The sequence below is a fragment of the Podarcis filfolensis genome (assembly GCF_964270895.1).
Source record: "Podarcis filfolensis genome assembly, chromosome: 5".
In the NCBI taxonomy this organism is placed as follows: Eukaryota; Metazoa; Chordata; class Lepidosauria; order Squamata; family Lacertidae; genus Podarcis; species Podarcis filfolensis.
Genome location: NC_139608.1, coordinates 1,821,213 through 1,843,068, shown reverse-complemented (window position 1 = coordinate 1,843,068; position 21,856 = coordinate 1,821,213). Strand labels below are relative to the sequence as shown.

The window sequence follows — 21,856 nt, the reverse complement described above, 5'->3', positions numbered from 1 at the left end:
GTCAGGGGAAGTTATAGTACCACTCTATTCTGCCTTGCTCAGACCACACCTGGAGTCTTGTGTCCAGTTCTGGGCAACACAATTTAAGAAGGATATTGAGAAGCTGGAAACTGTGCAGAGGAGGGTGACCAAGATAACTGATGATCTGGAAACCATCCTTAAATATCTCAAGGGCTGTCACATGGAAGATGGAGCAAGAATGTTTTGCCTGCTCCATAGGGGAAGACCCCAAATAACAGATTCAAGAAAGGAAACTGACTAAACCTAACAAAGAAATTTCTTTTTTTTTTAATAAATATTTATTCGAGTTTTCAATTTTATACAAACAAAAAAGAAAAAGAAAAAAAATATTAAAAACAAATCAATTTCAATATCAATTTTCAATAACATGTTTCCTTGACTTCCTCATACCTCCCCTTCTTGTTTTCTAGTTCAAATTGTTTATCCAGCAAATCCTAATCTCTTAACATTCCATTTAACTAACACCTTATTTTCCAATCAACTTCTTAAATTTTATAACTTAAACAATATTTATACCAATTCTTTTTACCATAACAGCTAGAGACCACATAAATTCAATCCAGCATCTTTCAAAGTTCATTAATTTTGCAATATTTCTGTAAATAGTCCTTAAATTTCTTCCAATCTTCTTCTGCCGACTCTTCTCCCTGGTCGCGGATTCTGCCGGTCATTTCTGCCAGTCCCATACAGTCAATCAATTTCATCTGCCATTCTTCCAGAGTGGGTAGATCTTGCGTCTTCCAGTGCTTTGCTATGAGTATTCTTGCTGCCGTTGTAGCATACATAAAAAAAGTTCTGTCCTTCTTTGGCACCAAATGGCCGACTAAGCCCAAGAGAAAAGCCTCTGGTTTCTTCGAGAAGGTATACTTAAATACCTTTTTCATTTCATTATAAATCATCTCCCAGAAAGCCTTAATCTTTGGGCACGTCCACCAAAGGTGAAAGAATGTACCTTCAACCTCCTTACATTTCCAACATTTATTATCAGGCAAATATCTGATGGCAGAAACCGGTTGACAGTGGGACAGAGTCTCTCAGACAGTGATGAACTCTCCTTCGTGGGAGGTTTATAAGCAGAGGGTGAATGACCACCTGCCAGGTATTCTTCAGTTGTGGTTCCTGCATTGCTTGGGGTTCGACTAGATGACCCTTGTAAAATCCCAGGATTCTACGACTAAGCATCATGGCCACACCTGTCCCAGGTGTGTATACCCCACTTACTACTTGTCTATGTCGCTTTCACAATATTGAGCTTGATGGGCCAATGGACTTATTTGTCATCGGTTTGCCGTTTCCACATAAGTTATTCTCCACAGCAGAGCCTGGACATCTGCATCTGATATGATATCTGAATTTGCTTAGTGAATATATTGCCTTGGGTAATATAGAAATCATCCGCGTTCCAAAGCACTCGAGGAAGCAATCTGAACTGCCACTGTCGAAGCGAACCGGAATTGCTGACAGATCCAGAGCGGAGGCTCTTTATGGATTCTTGACACTTCCCTCCCCGCCTGTTGTAACCGGCAGATTAATTGCTCATGTCAGAGAGACCTTGGCTGCGATGAGGAGCAGCCACAGGAGGCCTGGAGGGAGGACAGAAGCCAGTAAACCTCAGCACCGTTTCACGACTCTCCTCACCAGACAGTGGCCAGGAAGCCTCAAGGTCCTGGGAAAAAGAACACAGGCAGAGCTGAAGCCGCTGGGCTGGTGGTTATTTAAATATTAGCTATTGTGGTTTCAGCTAAAGCAGAAGCTACAATTCGTGCGCCAGCCTCCAAAGAAAATAGGCACGTACGTATTGGAAAGCATAATGATTTGTTTTGTTTTAGGTCCTACCGTCACTGTCAAGGGTGATGAACAGTGCTGGATTTAAGGTAAAGGTAAAGGTGCCCCTGACCATTAGGTCCAGTCGTGACCGACTCTGGGGTTGCGGCGCTCATCTCACTCTATGGGCCGAGGGAGCCGGCGTTTGTCCGCAGACAGCTTCCGGGTCATGTGGCCAGCATGACTAAGCCGCTTCTGGCGAACCAGAGCAGCGCACGGAAACACCGTTTACCTTCCCGCCGGAGCGGGACCTGTTTATCTACTTGCACTTTGACGTGCTTTTGAACTGCTAGGTTGGCAGGAGCAGGGACCGAGCAACGGGAGCTCACCCCGCTGTGGGGATTCAAACCGCCGACCTTCTGATCAGCAAGTCCTAAGCTCTGTGGTTTAACCCACAGCGCCACCCACGTCCCTAGTGCTGGATTTACATATAAGCTAAACAAGCTCTAGCTTAGAGCCCCACTCTCTTGGGGCCCCCCAAAAAAATTAAAGGAAAAAAACTGGATGTACATTTCCAAAATCTAAGATAAAAAACTAATAAAATAAAACCAACATCCAGCAACAGTGTTTTGTGTCGTGTAGGCTCCCATGGTGTAAGTAATGGGCCTCGCCTGCTCCCTCAAATATCACTGGTTTGCTCCTTTCTATATATAGGGTACCTACATTGTGCATGGACTGGCTGCACGGCAACATGTGCAAATGGCTTGAGATGCCTATGAGGTCCATAAATTACCATACAGCATATGTTGAACCCAAGAAATAGCTACAATTTGTTGTTGACAAAGGACAGCTGGACATATAAAGGGCCCCATGACCTTCAGGAGCTGAGGGCCTCATCAAACCTAAATCCAGCCCTGGTGGTGAATCACAAATACGAACATAAGAAGAGTTTGCTGGATCAGGCCAGCATCCTGTTCTCCTAATGCCCAGATAGATGCTCTAATGCAAGCAGGAATTGTGCACAAGAGTGCTCTCCCCTGCCATCCAATTCCTGCTTAAAAACCTCCAGCGAAGGACCACAACCCCGCCAACTCTGCCGCCCACAATATGTCTGAGTCCTGTCCCCCGGTCTCCTGCTCTTGTGACTTTGAAAGGGGGCAGCACCTCTTGCTAAGGGGTGGGGGGCAGCTTGTGTTGCTTGAGCAGCTGGGCCAGCCCTGCTCCCATTTGCAAGCGGTAGAGGAGATCAATCAGCATTAAAACGGCTGTCAACCCCTTTAAAAATGATGGAGTTGGCAGGTCTGAATGCCCTGATCTTGGCTGCCTGAATGCTGGCCATTCTCGATGGAAGAAACCGCTTTCCTTTCAAAAGAAGCAGCCACCTTGGCATCCCTGATGCTGAGCGCATCTCGCAAACCCGCCTCAATAAAGGGCACCGAAAATTAATCTCGGCTGGGTGCCTTCCCCCCACCCTTTTCCAAAAGCCCCATTTATCAGCACAGTTTTTAGCATTCCTTTGGCTCCCGCAAACTAACTGCAGCAAGAAACCTGCATCAAAGGCAACTGGGATGCTTAAGCAGAGAGATGTTAATTTGGAAGAGTTATTGGGAGTCCTGAGTTGAGGTCACCCCTCCCCGACACATTATAATCAGAGCATCAGAGATGCATCCCACTTTGCAGGAGAACAATGAGGTGATGTGCGTAATCGGGGATCAGGGCGAGAGAAACAGCTAAGGGTCCGACCCAGCTGACTCAGAAAACGTGTTGGCTGCATGAGATGAAGGCTCCTTTGCATGAATCTCAAGGATAATCAGGGTGCGAGGTTTAAAGAGCCACCCAAGAAATCTGCAGAATGATCTGTGTGTGATGGCCTGGGACTGGGGCTCGGATTCGGAACCAGAGGAGTCTCAGTCTGTGCCGGATCCGTTGCCTCAGGCATCACCTGAACCAAGCCTGGGGCCTGATCCTGAAGAGCCCCAGTCTGCACAGGTTCCCCTGCAACAAGCACCAGCTGGGCCGAGTCAGGGGCCTGATCCTGCCCTGGCTCCAGATGCGGGGATGACCTCGTTGCCTCCAGCTGGGCCATCACTTACAGCTGCTCCACTACCAGTTGGGTCAGGGGAGGCTGAGGCAGCCTCTGGGTCTAGTAACCCACCGACGTCTCCAGAGCTGCAGAGACGAAGGTCTGAGAGAAGGAGAGACCTGAGTACTCGCAGGAGGAGTGCTTGCCTTCGGGCGAAACAGGGAGGTGAGTCGCCGGGGGATCAGGACCGGCCGTTACCCCAACAGAGATAAAAGGCTGTCGGATCCCACCACAGGTTGCGGAAGCAACATTGCTGTATGCCAGATCCTGCCCCTGTCCTTGCCTGGTTTCCTGCCTCGTGTCCTGTCTTGACCCTGTTGGACTGACTCCTAGCGGAACCTACGGATTCTGGACTGGACCTGGACCACAGTTCTCAGGTTACCCCCGGGCCCAGCACACCGTGGCATGAAGAAAGTGGGAAGAGAGAAGCTTCTCTTCCTCTCTTGGAGGAATATTAGAGCTCCATGAGAGCCAGTGTGGTGTAGTGGTTAAGAGCGGTAGACTCGTAATCTGGTGAACCGGGTTCGCTTCCCCGCTCCTCCACCTGCAGCTGCTGGGTGACCTTGGGCCAGTCACACTTCTCTGAAGTCTCTCAGCCCCACTCACCTCACAGAGGGTTTGTTGTGGGGAAGGAAGGAAAAGGAGAATGTTAGCCGCTTTGAGACTCTTTCGGGTAGTGATAAAGCGGGATATCAAATCCAAATTCTTCTTCCTGGACATCCAAGGATGCTGAATGTTCGGAGGTTCAGGAGTGATGAAAGAAAGGAATTTTTCATGCAGCGCAGAGATGTCCAGTGGAACTCGCTCCCAAATGTGGAATTCACCCACAATGTGGTCTCAAAAGTGCCTTCCAATATAATCAATAAAACGCCACTGCGTTTAAATAAATTGTGAAACACAGCCAAGATGCAGAAGTGTGATTCAGAGCGATCTTTAACAAATCCTGAAAAACTGCAGTTCTTCTCTACGGGGAGCTGGCTTGTGGCACCAGGCCCAACTCTGCGCTAAAAAGATGTGTGCAAATGTGACATGAAACAACATCAACCATGTGGGAATCACTTGCAGATGACCACAGTGCCTGGAGACAGACAGGTCATGCATACATAGTGGTAACCAGAGGAGGTAAGGTAAAAGGTAAAGGACCCATGGGCGATTAAGTCCAGTCAAAGGTTCATCTCACCTTCAGGCTGAGGGAGCCAGAGTTTGTCCACAGATAGCTTTCCTGGTCATGTGGCCAGCAGGACTAAACCGCTTCTGGTGCAACAGAACACCGTGAAGGAAACCAGAGCACACGGAAACGTCATTTACCTTCCCACCGCAGTGGTACCTATTTATCTACTTGCACTGGCATGCTTTCGAACTGCTAGGTTGGCAGGAGCTGGGACAGAGCAGCGGGAGCTCACCCCGTCGTGGGGATTCGAACCGCTAACCTTCTGATCAGCAAGCCCAAGAGAATGACTGCCAAGAGGAGCATAGAGAGGAGATACGCCCTGGTGCATCTGCAGCAGCACAACCCAATTCCTTCCTCTGCCCCAGCTGCAACAAAACATGTCTCTCCCCTATTGTTCTCTACAGTCCCAGCAAGTGCTGCAACTCTCCAACAGCTTGACTTCAAAGGCGCACTCCTCCACTGTCTCCCAAGACAGGCGGATGCCAACCTAGTTCAACATGATTTTGGACAAGAAATTCCAGAGTGGGAGAATTTGATTGGAAATAGTTTTAAATGTTCCTCCCAACACTCACAGACATCCACACACTCACAAACACATATTTGGCTGCTCACACACTCACAGACACTCGGACATCGACACGGAAGTCAGAAACTCAGACACCCACACAAACAGACACCAGCACACTGAGACTCAGACGTCACACACTCAGACATCCTCAACCAGACACCCCCATTCTTTGGAGACAGAGCACAAGAGGGAAATAAGCAAATATTCCATGCCACAATGCCAAGGCATTGGCAATGTCCACTCAGTGATGACAGAATCCTAGACTTATTATTATTATTATTATTATTATTATTATTATTATTATTATTTATACCCCATCTGGCTGGGTTTCCAACACAATATTAAAGTACAGTAATACATCAAACATTAAAAGCTTCCCTAAACAGGGCTGCCTTCAGATGTCTTCTAAAAATCTGGTAGTTGTTGTTCTCTTTGACATTGACATTTGAATTGTGCTTGGAAACGTACTGGGAAACAATGTAGGTCTTTCAGGACTGGTGTTATGTGGCCTCGGTGGCCGCTCCCAGTCACCAGTCTAGCTGCCGCATTCTGGATTAGTTGTAGTTTCCAGATCACCTTCAAAGGTGGCCCCAGGTAGAGCGCATTGCAGTAGTCCAAGTGAGAGATAACCAGAGCATGTACCACTCTGGCAAGACAGTCTGCAGGCAAGGAGGGTCTCATCCTGCGTACCAGATGGAGCTGGTAGACAGCTGCCCTGGACACGGAGTTGACCTGCGCCTCCATGGACAGCTGTGAGTCCAAAATGCCTCCTAGGCTGCGTACCTGCTCCTTCAGGGGCACAGTTGCCCCATTCAGGACCAGGGAGTCCTCCACACCTGCCCGCCTCCTGTACCCCCAAAACAGTACTTCTGTCTTGTCAGGATTCAACCTCAATCTGTTAGCCACCATCCATCCTCCAACTGCCTCCAGGCACTCACACAGGACCTTCACCGCCTTCACTGGTTCTGATTTGAAGGATGGGTAGAGCTGGGTGTCATCCGCATACTGATGGACACCCAGCCCAAACCCCCTGATGATCTCTCCCAGCGGATCCCGAAGATCATTCGTCCAAGCCCCTGCAATGCAGGAATAGAATCAATGCAACCTTGAGGCTAGGCAGGTCCTGGGACCTTCACAACTTCGCTCCCAGATTCTTTTTCTTGGAGGGGGGGGTGGAAATAAAATAATTTCCCTTAATAAGAAATGGTGTGTGACACAAACGCACCCTCTCCGCAGAGCGCTGCTTTCATCCTTCAGCTCGGGAGGAACAGAAAAGGTAATTACAGAACACATCTTTGGTAATTGCGGAGTTCTATTTTGGAGGTTTCTGTTTGTCGCCGTCACGAATGTTAATCCACGGCGCCATTTATCATGTGGGGAGCCAGAGTTGAGGCGGGCCTTCTTTTTAATCACGAGCACCCTGGCCTTTTCCCGACATGAGAACTCTGCTAACGAGGCAGCCTCCGTGGGGAATGAAATCCCACTGCCAAAAAATTAATGGGCCTGGATAATTGAAATGCAACCAAGGGTATTTCAAGGGGGGGAGCCCTTTGCATCTTGCCCCCCCTTCCCCTTCGCCGCTTTGCAGGCTCTTTAGAAGTGACTTGGTCCCACACACCCACAAACAGGCGAATCAACTCACAGCATGAGGACTCTTTCATTTCCTGCAATTATTTTTCTGCAGGGCTGAAATCACACGGGATGGGTATTCGGTCACCAACCAAGGGCAAACACAAACTCACCCAATTTCCTTGCCCCCATTCTCAGTTTCTTTTCCTATTTGTCCTATGCATGAAAAAATGGGTCCGGTCCAGATTCAGAGGTTCCTCCTAGTGCCCTTTGTCGCATTGGGGTGAGAGACAAAAAAAGGTGGCTTTCTGGTTTGCCATTCCGGAGGGGCGCAAGCGCTATTTTCAAAAGCAGGGTTCAGCCCTGGGAGATATGTAGTCTTTGGAAAACGAGCAAGCACCACGGATCCTGTACAGAGTGCTTTCCTTCCTCTCACAACTGAGAACCTGCCCACATGCAAATAAGGTGGATGCAACCACATAATAATAATAATAATAATAATAATAATAATAATAATAATAATAATTTATTTATATCCTGCCCATCTGGCTGGGTTTCCCACTGGGCGGCTTCCAACAGAATATTAAAATTCAATAATCTATTAAACATTAAAAGCTTCCCTAAACAGGGCTGCCTTCAGATGTCTTCTAAAAGTCTGGTAGTTGTTGTTCTCTTTGACATCTGGTGGGAGGGCGTTCCACAGGGCGGGTGCCACAACCGAGAAGGCCCTCTGCCTGGTTCCCTGTAACTTGGCTTCTCACAGTGAGGGAACCGCCAGAAGGCCCTCAGAGCTGGACCTCATCTTCAAAGATAGCCCCACGTAGAGCGCATTGCAGTAGTCCAAGCAAGAGATAACTAGAGACTGGCGAGACAGTCCGCAGGCAGGGAGGGTCTCAGCCTGCATACCAGATGGAGCTGATAAACAGCTGCCCTGGACACAGAATTGACCTGTGCCTCCATGGACAGTGGTGAGTCCAGAATGACTCCCAGGCTGTGCACCTGGTCCTTCAGGGCCACAGTTGCCCCATTCAGGACCAGGGAGTCCTCCACACCTGCCTGCCCCCGTCCCCCCAAAACAGTACTTCTGTCTTGTCTGGATTCAGCCTCAATCTGTTAGCCGCCATCCATCCTCCAACCGCCTCCAGGCACTCACACAGGACCTTCACTGCCTTCACTGGTTCTGATTTGAAAGAGAAGAAGAGCTGGCAAAACATAGTAACTTGTATGTGAGAAGGTGGGATTTGAACCTACATCTTTAGCTGCGTTTCCTGTATTGCAGGGGCTGGACTATATGGCCCTTGCTGGTACCTTCGATGATTCTTTCTCCCACACCCACAACAGCACTGTGCCTCTCGCACCAGGCAAGCACTCTGATCCAGTTATGGTGCAGTGCATACTGCATGTGAACCACGGAGTTCGGGATTCAAATCCTCCCTCAGACACGATGCCTACAGAGTGATCCCAAGCAATGCCAGATTTACGTTTAAGCTAAACAAGCTATAGCTTATGTAAAGAAAATGTAAAGAAATGGGAAAAAACCTGGATTTACATTTCCAAAATATAAGATAAAAAACAAATAAAATAGACCAATGTGAAATATATATATATATATATATATATATATATATATATATATTGTTATGTGCAAATTGCTTGAGATACCTGTGAGGTCCATCACTTACCATCTAGCATATATTCAACACAAAAAAACAGTGGCAATTTGTTGTTGACAAAGGACAGCTGGATATATAAAGGGCCCCATTACCTTCAGGAGCTGAGGGCCTCATCAAACCTAAATCTGGCCCTGATCCCAAGCCAGAGTCATAGCCTTTCTCGGGCTAATCTACCTCGCAGGGATGTTGTCAAGATAAAATGGGATAATCTTGTGCACACTGCTCTGACCTGTGGCAGAATCTCTACAAGGATAAAAACTTTAGTCCTAGCGTAGAGGATATAGAACAGCAATTGAAACAAGGCAAGCGCTGAGCAGCAGAGGGCGATATTGGATCTGCATCAGAATGAAACCCATCTGTCTCTTGGAACCCCACAGAACAATTTTTTGTTTTTTCCAGAGTTCCAGGGCGGAAAGAAACTTTCGGTGTAAATGGATTGTGTGCACAGTGAACAGAAGAACATGGGAGAACAGGATTATTCCCTAGATGGGCCATTGGCCTGATCCTTTAGGCTCTTCCTATGTGCTTTTTTTTTTTTAACTTTTTAGTTTTTGATAACAATGTATTAATTTTCCAAAAATAAGAAACAATAGCAATACAAACACAAAAACAAAGCAAATTGACTTCCCTCTAAACCCTTCCTTGGTTCCATTATTTATCAATACACCTCATGTCCATTGTTAAATTTGAGCCCATTTAAATTACTTATTATCCATTCATAGTAAAATTACAAGTAGTCTTAAAACCCTGCTAATGTATTAACCATTTTTAATATTTTTTATTTTATATATATTTTATATTTTATATATTTATATTTATATTTTTTCAATGTTTTGTTGTTGTTGTTGTTGTTTAGTCGTTTAGTCGTGTCCGACTCTTCGTGACTCTTCGTGACCATGGACCACAGCACGCCAGGCACTCCTGTCTTCCACTGCCTCCGGCAGTTTGGTCAAACTCATGCTGGTAGCTTCAAGAACACTGTCCCACCATCTCGTCCTCTGTCCTTCTCCTTGTGCCCTCCATCTTTCCCAGCATCAGGGTCTTTGCCAGCATCAGGGTCTCTTCTCCAAGACTTCTCCAAAGTCTTGGAGCCTCAGCTTCAGGATCTGTCCTTCCAGTGAGCACTCACGGCTAATTTCCTTCAGAATGGATGCATTCGATATTCTTGCAGTCCATGGGACTCTCAAGAGTCTCCTCCAGCACCAGAATTCAAAAGCATCAATTCTTTGGCGATCAGCCTTCTTTATGGTCCAGCTCTCACTTCCATACATCACTACCGGGAAAACCATGGCTTTAACTATACGGACCTTTGTTGGTAAGGTGATGTCTCTGCTTTTTAAGATGCTGTCTAGGTTTGCCATCGCCTTTCTCCCAAGGAGCAGGCATCTTTTAATTTTGTGGCTGCTGTCACCATCTGCAGTGATCATGGAGCCCAAGAAAGTAAAATCTCTCACTGCCTCCATTTCTTCCCCTTCTATTTGCCAGGAGGTGATGGGCCCAGTGGCCATGATCTTCGTTTTTTGATGTTGAGCTTCAGACCATATTTTGTGCTCTCCTCTTTCACCCTCAATAAAAGGTTCTTTAATTCCTCCTCACTTTCTGCCAGTTATTTAACATTAAATGCCATTTATATTTTTGAGCTTTATACATTCAATTAGTTTTACAATCAATTTAACATTTCAAAATTTTGATTTCCATCCCCCTCTTTCTTCAGTTCCTTAAATTATTATTTTTTAATGTCTTCTGCATATCCAAATTCACTTAACTTGCTAATGTTTCTTTCTGCTTACAATTTCTTTCTAGTTTAAAGCTTGGGGTGTCCACTCCTGATAGTGATAAGTAGGTAGGTAGGTATCGTTAACGGAGAAATCTGAGGGCTCCCTTGGACAAAAACAAGGACACCAGCCAGGAATACCAGAGCAAAACAGCAGCCAGTAGGCTTGGTCTTTATTGAAGACTGTCGCGACAGGACTACCACCTGCCACAAGGTGGAACAAGACAGAAGCCCCAAACAAAAGAGCCCCCAAACTTTTATTAACTGCTAATCCCCATGTGAAAGTTAAAGGTAAAGGGACCCCTGACCATTAGGTCCAGTCGTGGCCGACTCTGGGGTTGCAGCGCTCATCTCGCTTTACTGGCCAAGGGAGCCAGCGTACAACTTCCAGGTCATGTGGCCAGCATGACTAAGCCGCTTCTGGCGAACCAGAGCAGCGCACGGAAACGCCGTTTACCTTCCCGCCGGAGCGGTACCTATTTATCTACTTGCACTTTGACATACTTTTGAAATGCTAGGTTGACGGTTACACCCCCCCCAACTACATCACTAATACATCATGGTTACATCATGAAAGGGGGGGTCTGGTGGCAGTAATCTGAGCATCCTGGACCCTGTCCCATGGTTCTCCTTGCCCTCCACCAAACACCCATCAAGTGAAACAAAAGAGATACATACAGTGGTACCGTGGTTTGCAAGTGTTTTGGATTACAACCATGTCAAACCTGGAAATGTGTGTCCCTTTTTTTTTATTACAACCCATTTTTTTATTATTACACACACCCCTTTTTTTGGAGGCCCCATTGGTGAAAGCGCGCCTTGGGTTACAACCTATTTTGGTTTACAACTGGACCTCCAGAACGGATTATGGTTGTAAACTAGTTAGTTGTAAACTAAGGTACCACTGTACTTACATTTCCCTGTTTCCCAGCCAAGTTAATCACATCCTTTTGTCTTCATCTGGGTTTGTTATTTCTGGGATGGCTACCTGTCTGGCACTCAGGTATCAGGAGGCCAGGGATCATCACTCAGGCAGAGGGGCTCCTAAGTAGCTGAGCTCACAGGTCTATAGGAATTTCTGAAGTTTTCCCAGTGAGCCAGTACATAGATACATTGATCAGTGAGTTGTTGCATTTGGTATGTTGCAGCAAAGGCCCTTTGAATAGATAGGAAGAAACTGTGGTGAAGTGTTTTGTGGGGACAAATTACAAAAGTCTCAAAAGCGATTGTGCTGATTTTGGTAGTAGGCTGCATGTGCATGATATCTGCTGGAGGAGCAACCCACCCTATACATAAATTCCTGCAACAGTATGTAAATAGATAGATGAGAGAGAGGGAGAGAGAGAGAGAGAGAGAGAGAGAGAGAGAGAGAGAGAGAGAGATGATAGATTAGATAGATAGATAGATAGATAGATAGATAGATAGATGATAGATAGATAGATAGATGATAGATGATAGATAGATAGATAGATGATAGATAGATAGATAGATATAGATGATAGATAGATAGATAGATAGATAGATAGATAGATGATAGATAGATAGATAGAAATAGATGATAGATATATAGATGATAGATAGATGATAGATAGATAGATAGATAGATAGATAGATAGATAGATAGATAGATATAGATAGATAGAGATAGATGATAGATATAGATAGATAGATAGATAGATAGATAGATAGATAGATGATAGATAGATTAGATAGATAGATAGATGATAGATAGATAGATAGATAGATGATAGATGATAGATAGATAGATAGATAGATAGATAGATAGATTTAGATAGATAGATAGATATAGATGATAGATAGATAGATAGATAGATAGATAGATAGATAGATAGATGATAGATAGATATAGATAGATGATAGATATCACAGTCGCACTGCAGCATGGATACTGTAGTTTCAAAGCTCTGTGAACTGTATGCTGTGTGGATGCAGGGTTTTGGGGAACAGCGAAAAAGGGAAATGACCTTTACAGAGTCAGAGCATGAGTTCCACCTCGGTCCGTATGGCCTCCACTGAAGCACAGCAGCTCTGCAGCTTTCAAAGAGGGAGTTTTCACATGGAGATTTTCTTGCCAAGAACTGACCCGGGGGCCTTTTTATGCAAAGCAGGTATGCCACCCACAAAGACATGGCCGGGGCTTTCCAAGAAGGAATTTTGACAGGGGAGGGAGGAATTGATTCAAAGGAGCACTTTAAACTCGGGGGAAAGAGAATTTTTAATCTTCCTTCTAAATAATTAAACATGCATTTATTGAAGTAATGCCTTCAAACATGCATTCTAATAGTAAATGACTGCAATTTAAAGAAACTTCAAAAATTAATTTGCTTCCCCACCACCTCGCAAAGCACTAGACCTCGTGGACTTCCTTTGAATGGTGGAAGATTCGAGAAAGAGAAAGAGATGCACTCGGCACATAAACTATGGAACTCCCTCCCGCAGGAGGCAGTGATGGCCACCAACCCATAAGGCAATAATAATAATAATAATTTTAATTATACCCTGGCCTTCCCTGCCAGGCCTTCCCTGGCCTTCACTCAGGGTGGCTAACACCAATAAAATCACAGTAAAAAGATAATAGGGGAAAGAAAGGGGGGACCAATTTCAATTACAGGTTAAAATGCAATTTAAAATGCAGCCTCATTTTAAAAGTACCCCATAGATCAAAACCATAAGGGGAGGGAAACATAAGGGTCAGACTGAGTCCAAACCAAAGGCCAGGTGAAACAGCTCTGTCTTGCAGGCCCTGTGGAAAGATGTCAAATCCCGCAGGGCCCTAGTCTCTTGTGACAGAGCGTTCCACCAAGTCGGGGCCAGTACTGAAAAGGCGCTGGCCCTAGCTGAGACCAATCTAACCACCTTGGGACTTGGGACCTCCAAGGTGTTGTCATTTATGGACCTTAAGGTCCTCCCTGGGGCGTACCGGGAGAGGCGGTCCCATAGGTATGAGGGTCCTAGGCCACATAGGGCTTTAAAGGTCAAAACCAGCACCTTAAACCTGACCCTGTACTCCAGGACAGGACAGGACAAATTCATTGAGGAGGAGAGTGCTATCAGTGGCTATTAGCCAGGATGGTTACGCTCTACCTCCACAGCAATAATTCTGAATCCCAACTGCTGGGGCTCATGAGGGGAGAGCTGTTCTTATGCTTAGGATCCTAGAATTCTAGACTTGCAGAGTTGGAAGGGAACCCCAGGGGTCATCTAGTCCAACCCCTGCAATGCAGGAATCTCAGCTGAAGAATCCCTGATGGGTGGCCCCCCAACCTCTGCTTAAAAACCTCCTGTGACGGTGAGAGTGTTAGAATTCCTGCTCCATGATTGCAGTCATGGGATTGTTGTCTATCACATGACAGTGTATGTTTTGACTCCACAGAGTGGGAAGTGATGGAGACAGGATGTTTGTGTTCCTGTGTTCCGTCAAGTGGGACTATTGTCCTTTCTTCTTCTTCTCTTTGCTGTCTGATGCTAGAGAGAGTGGGAGCCATGTTGCAGTGCTCCGTGTGTGTTTAGATGTAAATAAAGTCGATTAGCCAAAATGCTGAGTCGCTGAGGTCTGTCACGCAAGCTGCGAAGGCTCTGCGGATCCCTAAGTGTGCCGGTGTCTGTTGACACCGGTCGCTGTGATGTTCGGGCTGAAGAAAGCTTTTGAAGCTCCCGAACAATCGACCAGGAGGGAGAGAACATGCCAGTCGGGCATGTGTCTCTGCCAGAGTCCTACTCAAGAGTAGGATGAGCTCCTGACAGAGAGCCCACCACCTTCTCGTGTAGGTCTGTTCCCTCCACTGTTGAACTGCTCTTACTGTCAGAAATTTCTTCCTGGTGTTTAGTCAGAATCTCCTCTCTTGTAACTGAAATCCTTTGGTTCAGTTCCTGCTCACCGAAGCAGCAAAGAGCAAGCCGGCTACATCTTCCAGCCAACAGCCCTTTAGGTATCTGAAGATGGCTCTCGTATCACCTGTGGCAGTGGCATCATATCAAAGCTGGTAGGTCAGGTCCTTCATCATGCCTAAGAGAGCGGCAGCAAGAGGGGTCAAGGATCTTGAGGGCTATGAATATGCAGGGGATCTCTCAAAGCTAATCACTGCATATATGTTAGCAGGGCTGGATTTAGGTTTGATGAGGCAAGGGATGAGGGTGGCACTGTGGTTTAAAGCACTAAGCCTCTTGGGCTTGCTGATCGGAAGGTCGGCGATTCAAATGCCTGCGATGAGCTCCAGTTGTTCAGTCCCAGCTCCTGCCAACCTAGCAGGGAGCCGGTGTTTGTCCGCTTCCGCAGAGTTTTTCTGGGTCATGTGGTCAGCATGACTAAGCTGCTTCTGGCAAACCAGAGCAGCACATGGAAACCCACCTGAGTGGTACCTATTTCTCTACTTGCACTTTGACGTTCTTTCGAACTGCGAGGTTGGCAGGAGCAGGGACCGAACAATGGGAGCTCACCCCGTTACGGGGATTCGAACTGCCGACCTTCCGATCGGCAAGTCCTAGTGTGATGGCCTGGGAATCTGATTCAGAGGCTGAACTGGAGGAATCCCAGCCTGCACAGGAGTCCCCGCCTCCAGGGCCGGCTGAACTGGGGCAGGGCCTTGATTCTGAAGCGCCTGCACCTGTGCCGGATCCTCAGGAGCAGGTGAATCCACTCTGGCTCCAGGTGAATCCACTCTGGCTCCAGAGGTGGTTGAGGACTCAGTGCCTACAGGTGAGTCTCCCCCTGGGTCCAGTAACCTTTCAGCCTCTCCTGAACTGCAGAGGCTCAGGGCAGAGAGGCGAAGGGAACTGGGTTCTCCCAGGAGGAGTGCTCGCCTTAAGGCCAGGAGAGGCGGGTCTCCTGGGGGCTGGGACCGCCCCTGGCCTCAGAGAAGATAAAGGCCAGTCAGCCCGGTCCAAGGTTGCGGGAGCAACGTCGTTGTTGAGTACCTGTTCCTGCCCGGACCCAGACCTGACCCTCCAGTGTTCCTGTCCCCGCCCGGCTTCCTGCTTCGGACCTCGCCCCGCTCCTTGTGAACTGTTTCCAGGCTAGTGACCTAGGACCGGACTTTGACTACGCCAGCGGTAACCTTCCCCCCGGGACCAGCACACCTAGGCTCTGTGGTTTAACCCACAGTGCCACCCGCTTATACTATATGTTAAAAGTGCCATGAGTTTATATGAGTTATGGACCTTTCCCAGGAAGAGATTTGGCCCCAAAGACTTAATGTCTCAGAAGAGGGAAGTTATGTGTGGTTGCAGAGAGGGTACAGATACGTAACTCTCTCTCATGTTAGCATGACTCAAAATACATAGCAAATTCCTGGATCTTCCTCCACGATTTCACAACCAGGGCTGGGAAGTTATAAGAGGCCTTCACATTTCCTCCCCGCTCTGTTCTGTTTGTTTTTAATAATTTGGGCCTCGAGTGTGTTTTGTCTCCAGAGAAGGAGCTGAAATGAGAAAGCAAGCAAATAACCAACAGGATTATTTTTCTATACTTCAGCCTTCTGCTTCACTTCATTGAAATGAGGAGGAGATTCTCAATGGGAGGAAATAAAACTTTAACAGAAAACATGGAGGTGGCCCAGATACAAAGCTAATCTTTTGGTACATGAGCCTCGAGGGGCTGGATCTGCAGGCAAGGTTCTCCATCAACAGGGCATCCGAAAAGAAATGTTTCTCAAACAACAGCAAGATGCAAATATTTTAATAAAACAAGGCTTTGTGTCAACATATAACGCCTGTGCCCAGAGATGGCACTGGTTTCCGATTTGCTACAGGGTCAGGTTCAAGGTGGGATCACTTTACCTACAAGATCACCTCACCCATATATGCACAACTTCTAGTGTGGCAGCACAGAAACTATGGAACTCCCTGCCTCTTGAAATAAGGGAGGTGCCTTCACTGTACTTTTTTTGGCGCCAGATGACAAGATAGTTGTTTTGACAAGCCTACTCAGATGTTCAGAAAGTTCACTCAATTTTGAATATGTTTTAGTCTATTGTTATCTTCACTTGTTGAAAGTTTTGAACTACTGTGCTTAATTTAGTGTGTTCTATTTTGTAAACCACTTTGGCATGTTGTTGTTCTTGTTGTCAATCATGCATTGTAAATTTTATGAAATAATGATAATTTAAAAATAAGTGTTTCTCTTCCTCTGAATTCAATTGCCCAAATCGGGTATTGACATGTGTTTGTGGGGAAAAAGTAGAGAGTAAGGGGGTTAGTTTCTAAAGGCAACCATGTGAAGTAACAGCTTGCCCAACTTTGATACTTCACATCCTGCTTTCTAAAACAAAGAAAGCGTTTCCAAATGCAACCTCTTAACCTCCCCTGCCTACCAATGAGAAGTCAGCATAGAATCATAGAATCATAGAATCATAGAGTTGGAAGAGACCACAAGGGCCATCAAGTCCAACCCCCTGCCAAGCAGGAAACACCATCAGAGCACTCCTGACATATGGTTGTCAAGCCTCTGCTTAAAGACCTCCAAAGAAGGAGAAGTTTGAAGAAAAAATTTCCTCAGAGTCTCATTTGAGCTGTAGTTATGACACACCACAAGAAACTCTTTCTGTTCCACTGTTCCAGATAACAGGGGAAATGGGGAACGGGAGTATTGCAAAATGATCAAAAGCAGTGCATATTATTATACATAGAAGAAAGTGCGGAGAAGGAACGGCTGTCAGTCCTTTGGGGGAAAAGAGTGAGCGGATCATTAATGGTGCTGGCGGATCCACATTTCACTATCGGATGCCTGGGATTAATTGATGCCTTTGCTGCTTCTGGCTGTTTCAGGGAGGACGTGTGTGCAAAAACATCTGCCCACCTCTGGATCCAGCAGCTAGAGCCTATGCTTTGCATGGAGAAGAACATCTCAAGTTCCGTCCTCAATGGCATCTCCCGGTAGGGCTGGGAGAAACCTCCCTTGGAAACTCTGCAGATCCAGATGAGCATTAGAAGAGCTGGCTGGGTCAGGCCAGTGATCCATTGAGTCCAGCATCCTGCTCTCACAGTGGCCAACCAGATGCCCCAATGGAAAACCTGCAAACGGGATCTGAACACCAGAGCCCTCTCCTCATCAGTGGTGAAATAAATAAGTTAAGGTCTTATATATATAACAAATGTACCAAGCAAACACGTGCATAAAGATATAAACCACATGTCTGAAGCAGCACAGGAAAACAGCCCTGGAACCATTTTGGCTCCCAGACTGACCAAATGTTTTCTCTACAAGGTCGAAGGAAAATGGAAAAGCCTCCCCATTGTCTTGTCCTTCACAAAACCGGTCTTAAGGGTATTTCTGTGTATGAATAGGGTGAGCCTGTGATCTGGCTCAGGAACTAAGTATTCGTCACTACAAAAAGACTGGCCAGGCTCCCCAGGGTATCCAATCAAGTGAGCATTAATAGGTAACCTGCCAGACAGGAGGTAAACAACGCACTCAGATTTTTGCTGTAGACCGCCCTTTCTGTGATGCAGGTATGATGTATCGGGGGGGTGTTGGGCTACACTTCTTCTGTGGTGTATGTATGATGTTTCTGGGGGTGCTCTTGGACTCCAGGGTGGGCAATTTAAAATGTCTATACAGTATAAGGGTGGACACACCTTGGTTCTGGGTTCTGGGCAATAGTTCTGGTTCTGGGCAACAGTTCAATAAAGATCAGGCTTACTAGCTGCTTTGCTTCTCAATATTCTCTGCTTGGCTTCTGTTATTTTCTCCGACTGATGGAGAACCTACAAAGGACTCTATAAGGGCTCTTGTGTCCCCCATAAGGGAATAAGGGCAGATTTTCGTTTATTACAGTGGTTTCCAGCAACTAGTATTCATAAACATTGCTGCCTCCAACTGCAGATACAGATAGGTAGCCGTGTTGGTCTGCCATAGTCAAAACAAAAAAATTTTTTTCCTTCCAGTAGCACCTTAAAGACCAATTAAGTTAGTTCTTGGTATGAGCTTTCGTGTGCATGCACACTTCTTCAGATACACTGAAACAGAAGTTGCCAGATCCTTCTATATAGTGAGAAGGTGGGGAGGGGTATTACTCAGAAGGGTGGTGGGAATGGGTGATTGGCAGATAGCTGTGATGAGCCTGTTGACGACTCTTAACGACTGCAATAGGTCTTACAGGAAAAAGCAAGGGGTGAGAAGGTGAAAAATGGCTTTGTCATGTATAATGAGATAAGAATCCAATGTCTTTGTTCAGACCAGGTCTCTCCATGGTTTTAAGTTTGGTAATGAGTTGCAATTCAGCAGCTTCTCTTTCCAGTCTATTTCTGAAATTCCTTTGTAGTAATACAGCTACTTTGAGATCTTGTATAGAATGACCTGGGAGATTGAAGTGTTCTCCTACTGGTTTCTCTGTCTTGTGATTCTTGATGTCCGATTTATGTCCGTTTATTCTTTGGCGTAAGGTTTGGCCTGTTTGTCCAATATAGAGAGCTGAGGGACACTGTTGGCATTTGATGGCATATACAATGTTAGACGATGAGCAATTAAATAGTCCCGAGATGGTATGTGTGACGTTGTTGGGGCCAGTGATGGTGTTGTCCGGGTGTATGTGGCAGCAAAGTTGGCATCTGGGTTTATTGCAGGCTCTGGTGCCAGTGTCCGTGTTACGTCTGGTTGTAGTATTATTGTGGGTTAGGAGTTGTTTAAGATTGGGTGGCTGTCTGTAGGCAATGAAAGGTCTTCCTCCCAGAGCTTGAGAAAGAGAACTGTCATTGTCCAGGAGAGGTTGTAGATCTCTGATGATGCGTTGTACTGTTGTACATGCACACGAAAGCTCATACCAAGAACTAACTTAGTTGGTCTTTAAGGTGCTACTGGAAGGAAAAAAATTTTTTGTTTAGCCTTCTTTATGGTCCAGCTCTCACTTCTATACATCACTACTGGGAAAACCATAGCTTGAACTATACGGACCTTTGTTGGCAAGGTGATGTCTCTACTTACTACTTTTTACTTTGTACTTTTACTTTGTACTTAGTAACTGGTTTTTTGTTTTTTTAAAATGCAATAAAGTTTGCATTTAAAAAAAAAAAGAAATGCACTTAGCAGGTCGCGCAATCAGAGCCTCCGCGCTGGGCGCATCTGGCAGGAGGCTCGCGCCCTCCGGGGGCCAAGGCGGGCCGTGCCGCGCACCTCCCCTTCCCCTCCCGCATCTGGAGGAAGGCGCCGCCCCGGCCTCCGCCTCCCCGGCCGCCTGGAGCGCCACCCCGGCCCGGCGCCTCCGCTCCGCCCCGCTCCGCCCCTCCGGCTGCCCGCTGCTTTGCATACCGCCACGTCACTGCCAATCAGCGCGCCCGAGAGGCGAATGGGGGCCGAAGGAGGCGCCGCCGCCGCCGCGGAGCGAGCGAGCCAGGCGGACCGGACGAGGGAGCCTTCCTCCGCCAGCAGCGCGGCAGCCGCGACGGCGCCCCCGGAGGGCGAGGTGAGCGAGGCCGGGAAGGGCGCGAGGGGGGCGGGCGCCGGCTCGGCCGAAGAACCCTTGCCAGGCTCCGGGCCGGGGCGCTCCGGGTCTTGCCTTTCGACGGCGCGGAGTCCTGGCAAGGGAAGGGGATCCGGACCCGGAGGAGTTAATCCGGGGTAGCCCCCCCAGGTTCACACGGGAGGGAGGCAGCTTCCCCCGGGTCGCAGCTCCGTGGCAAAGCGCCAGCCCTCCAAGGTCCCGGGTTCAAATCTCGGTGGTGTCTCCGGAAGGGCGGGGAGAGAGGCGCCTTGCCTGGAATCCCGGAAAGCCGCTGCCGGCCCGTGCAGGCATCACTGAACTAGGCGTAGCACAGGTCGGTTCCTGGCTCCTACACCGGTGTCAACAGCGAGCGATCCCCGGGAAGGGCTCTGCGTTGCGCGGCGTGGTTCGGTTCGGGGAGAGAGATGCGCTGCTTCGGCTCCCGTCCTACCTCTCCGGGCTGTCGTCTCGCCAAATCGCGCCAGGCTCCAGTTCCGTCCTTGCGCCCTTTGGAACGCGTTTATTTTTTCCAAGAAAACCGGTTTGCGAGCGCAGGGGCTCCGATCCGGAGAGGGTAAGGCGGGGGAGACTTGAACCCCCCTCCCCTCCTCTCCCTCCTACGAGATCGGGATCCGGATCCGATCGCGCTTCGGGGTTTCTGTCTGTTTGGAGAGTCCGAAGGATGCGCCCGGCTCCTGCGCCAACTTGCCCAGAGCCTTCCCCGCCTCCGGTGCTTCCTGGTCGGCGGCTCCGAGCTGGAGCGCGGCGCGGTGGAACAGCCACCCGGAGGATGGAGGATGGAGGCGGCAGCTGCGCTCGGACGGTCCCTGCTGCTTGGACAGCTGCCAGTCTTCCCTTCTCTCCCTCCCCCTTTTCCCAAATCGCCTAGGATAGGAAGGGGAATTAATGTTAACCGAAGGAACGTCAGGCTGCAGGGTCCGGTCCAAGAGGGCCTTCTCGGTAGTGGCGCCAAGCCCTCCCATCAGATGTCAAGGAAATCAACAGCTATCTGACTTTTAGAAGACATTTGAAGGCAGCCCTGTTTAGGGAAGTTTTTCCATGTCTGATGTTTTGTTGTATTTTTAATATTTTGTTGGAGGCCGCCCGGAGTTTATACCACATGGGCAGGGTATAAATACATTATATTATATTATTATTATTTATTAAGGCCTGGCTCCTCCAGCATCCTGGTCTGACAGTGGACAGCCAGATGCCCCCCCCCACCCCCAAGCAGGACCCTAGCAGGACAACAATAATTTATATTTATATTTATACCTCACCCTTTCCTGTTCAAAAACCGATCTCAGGGCGGCTAACAACAAATTTAAAACACTTTAAAACACTTAATTATAAAAGCAGCATAAAATACAGTATAAAAACATGAATAACAATAAAATTCAAAAATCAATTAGATAATCCCCAGGGCTAGCTGGCTGAATTGGTCCTCCTTGGGCCAGCGAGGAGGCCAGGGGAGAATTAACCACAGTTCTTATTTCCTGCACCTGGGGGTCATCTCGCCTGGGATTCTGACAAGCAGCTTCCTGGGGGCAGTGCAATGTTTGTAAGAACCTAAGTGCTTGCAGGATGAGGCCAGAGGCCCCTCTAGCCCAGCATCCTCTTCTCAGCCAGATGCCCATGACAAGCAGGATCCGAGCACCGCAGCCACTTTCCCCTTCTGGTTTTCCCAGCGACTGGGGCTCAGCAACACTGCTGCCTCCTAGCATGGTGGCAGAGCAGAACCATTGTGGGCTGGCAGACATCGATAGCTTCCTCCTCCTTCTCTGTGGATATGTTTCCCT

At 47.6% G+C, this 21,856-nt stretch overlaps 1 protein-coding gene and 1 long non-coding RNA gene across 5 annotated transcripts in view; one reads left to right on the top strand and one right to left on the bottom strand.

Annotated features, from left to right (window-relative positions):
- The window catches only part of LOC310762288, a 155,724-nt gene that overhangs the window by 32,828 nt on the left and 101,040 nt on the right, over window positions 1–21,856 (bottom strand). The window lies entirely within an intron of this gene.
- The window catches only part of IL1RAP (interleukin 1 receptor accessory protein), a 100,013-nt gene continuing 97,821 nt past the window's right edge, over window positions 19,665–21,856 (top strand). Inside the window, exon 1 of one of the 4 annotated variants that reach the window (XM_083612826.1) lies at window positions 19,665–20,039. The gene's annotated coding sequence lies outside the window, so the exon portion shown is untranslated. The other 3 variants (XM_083612823.1, XM_083612827.1, XM_083612824.1) reach the window with 3 other exon arrangements.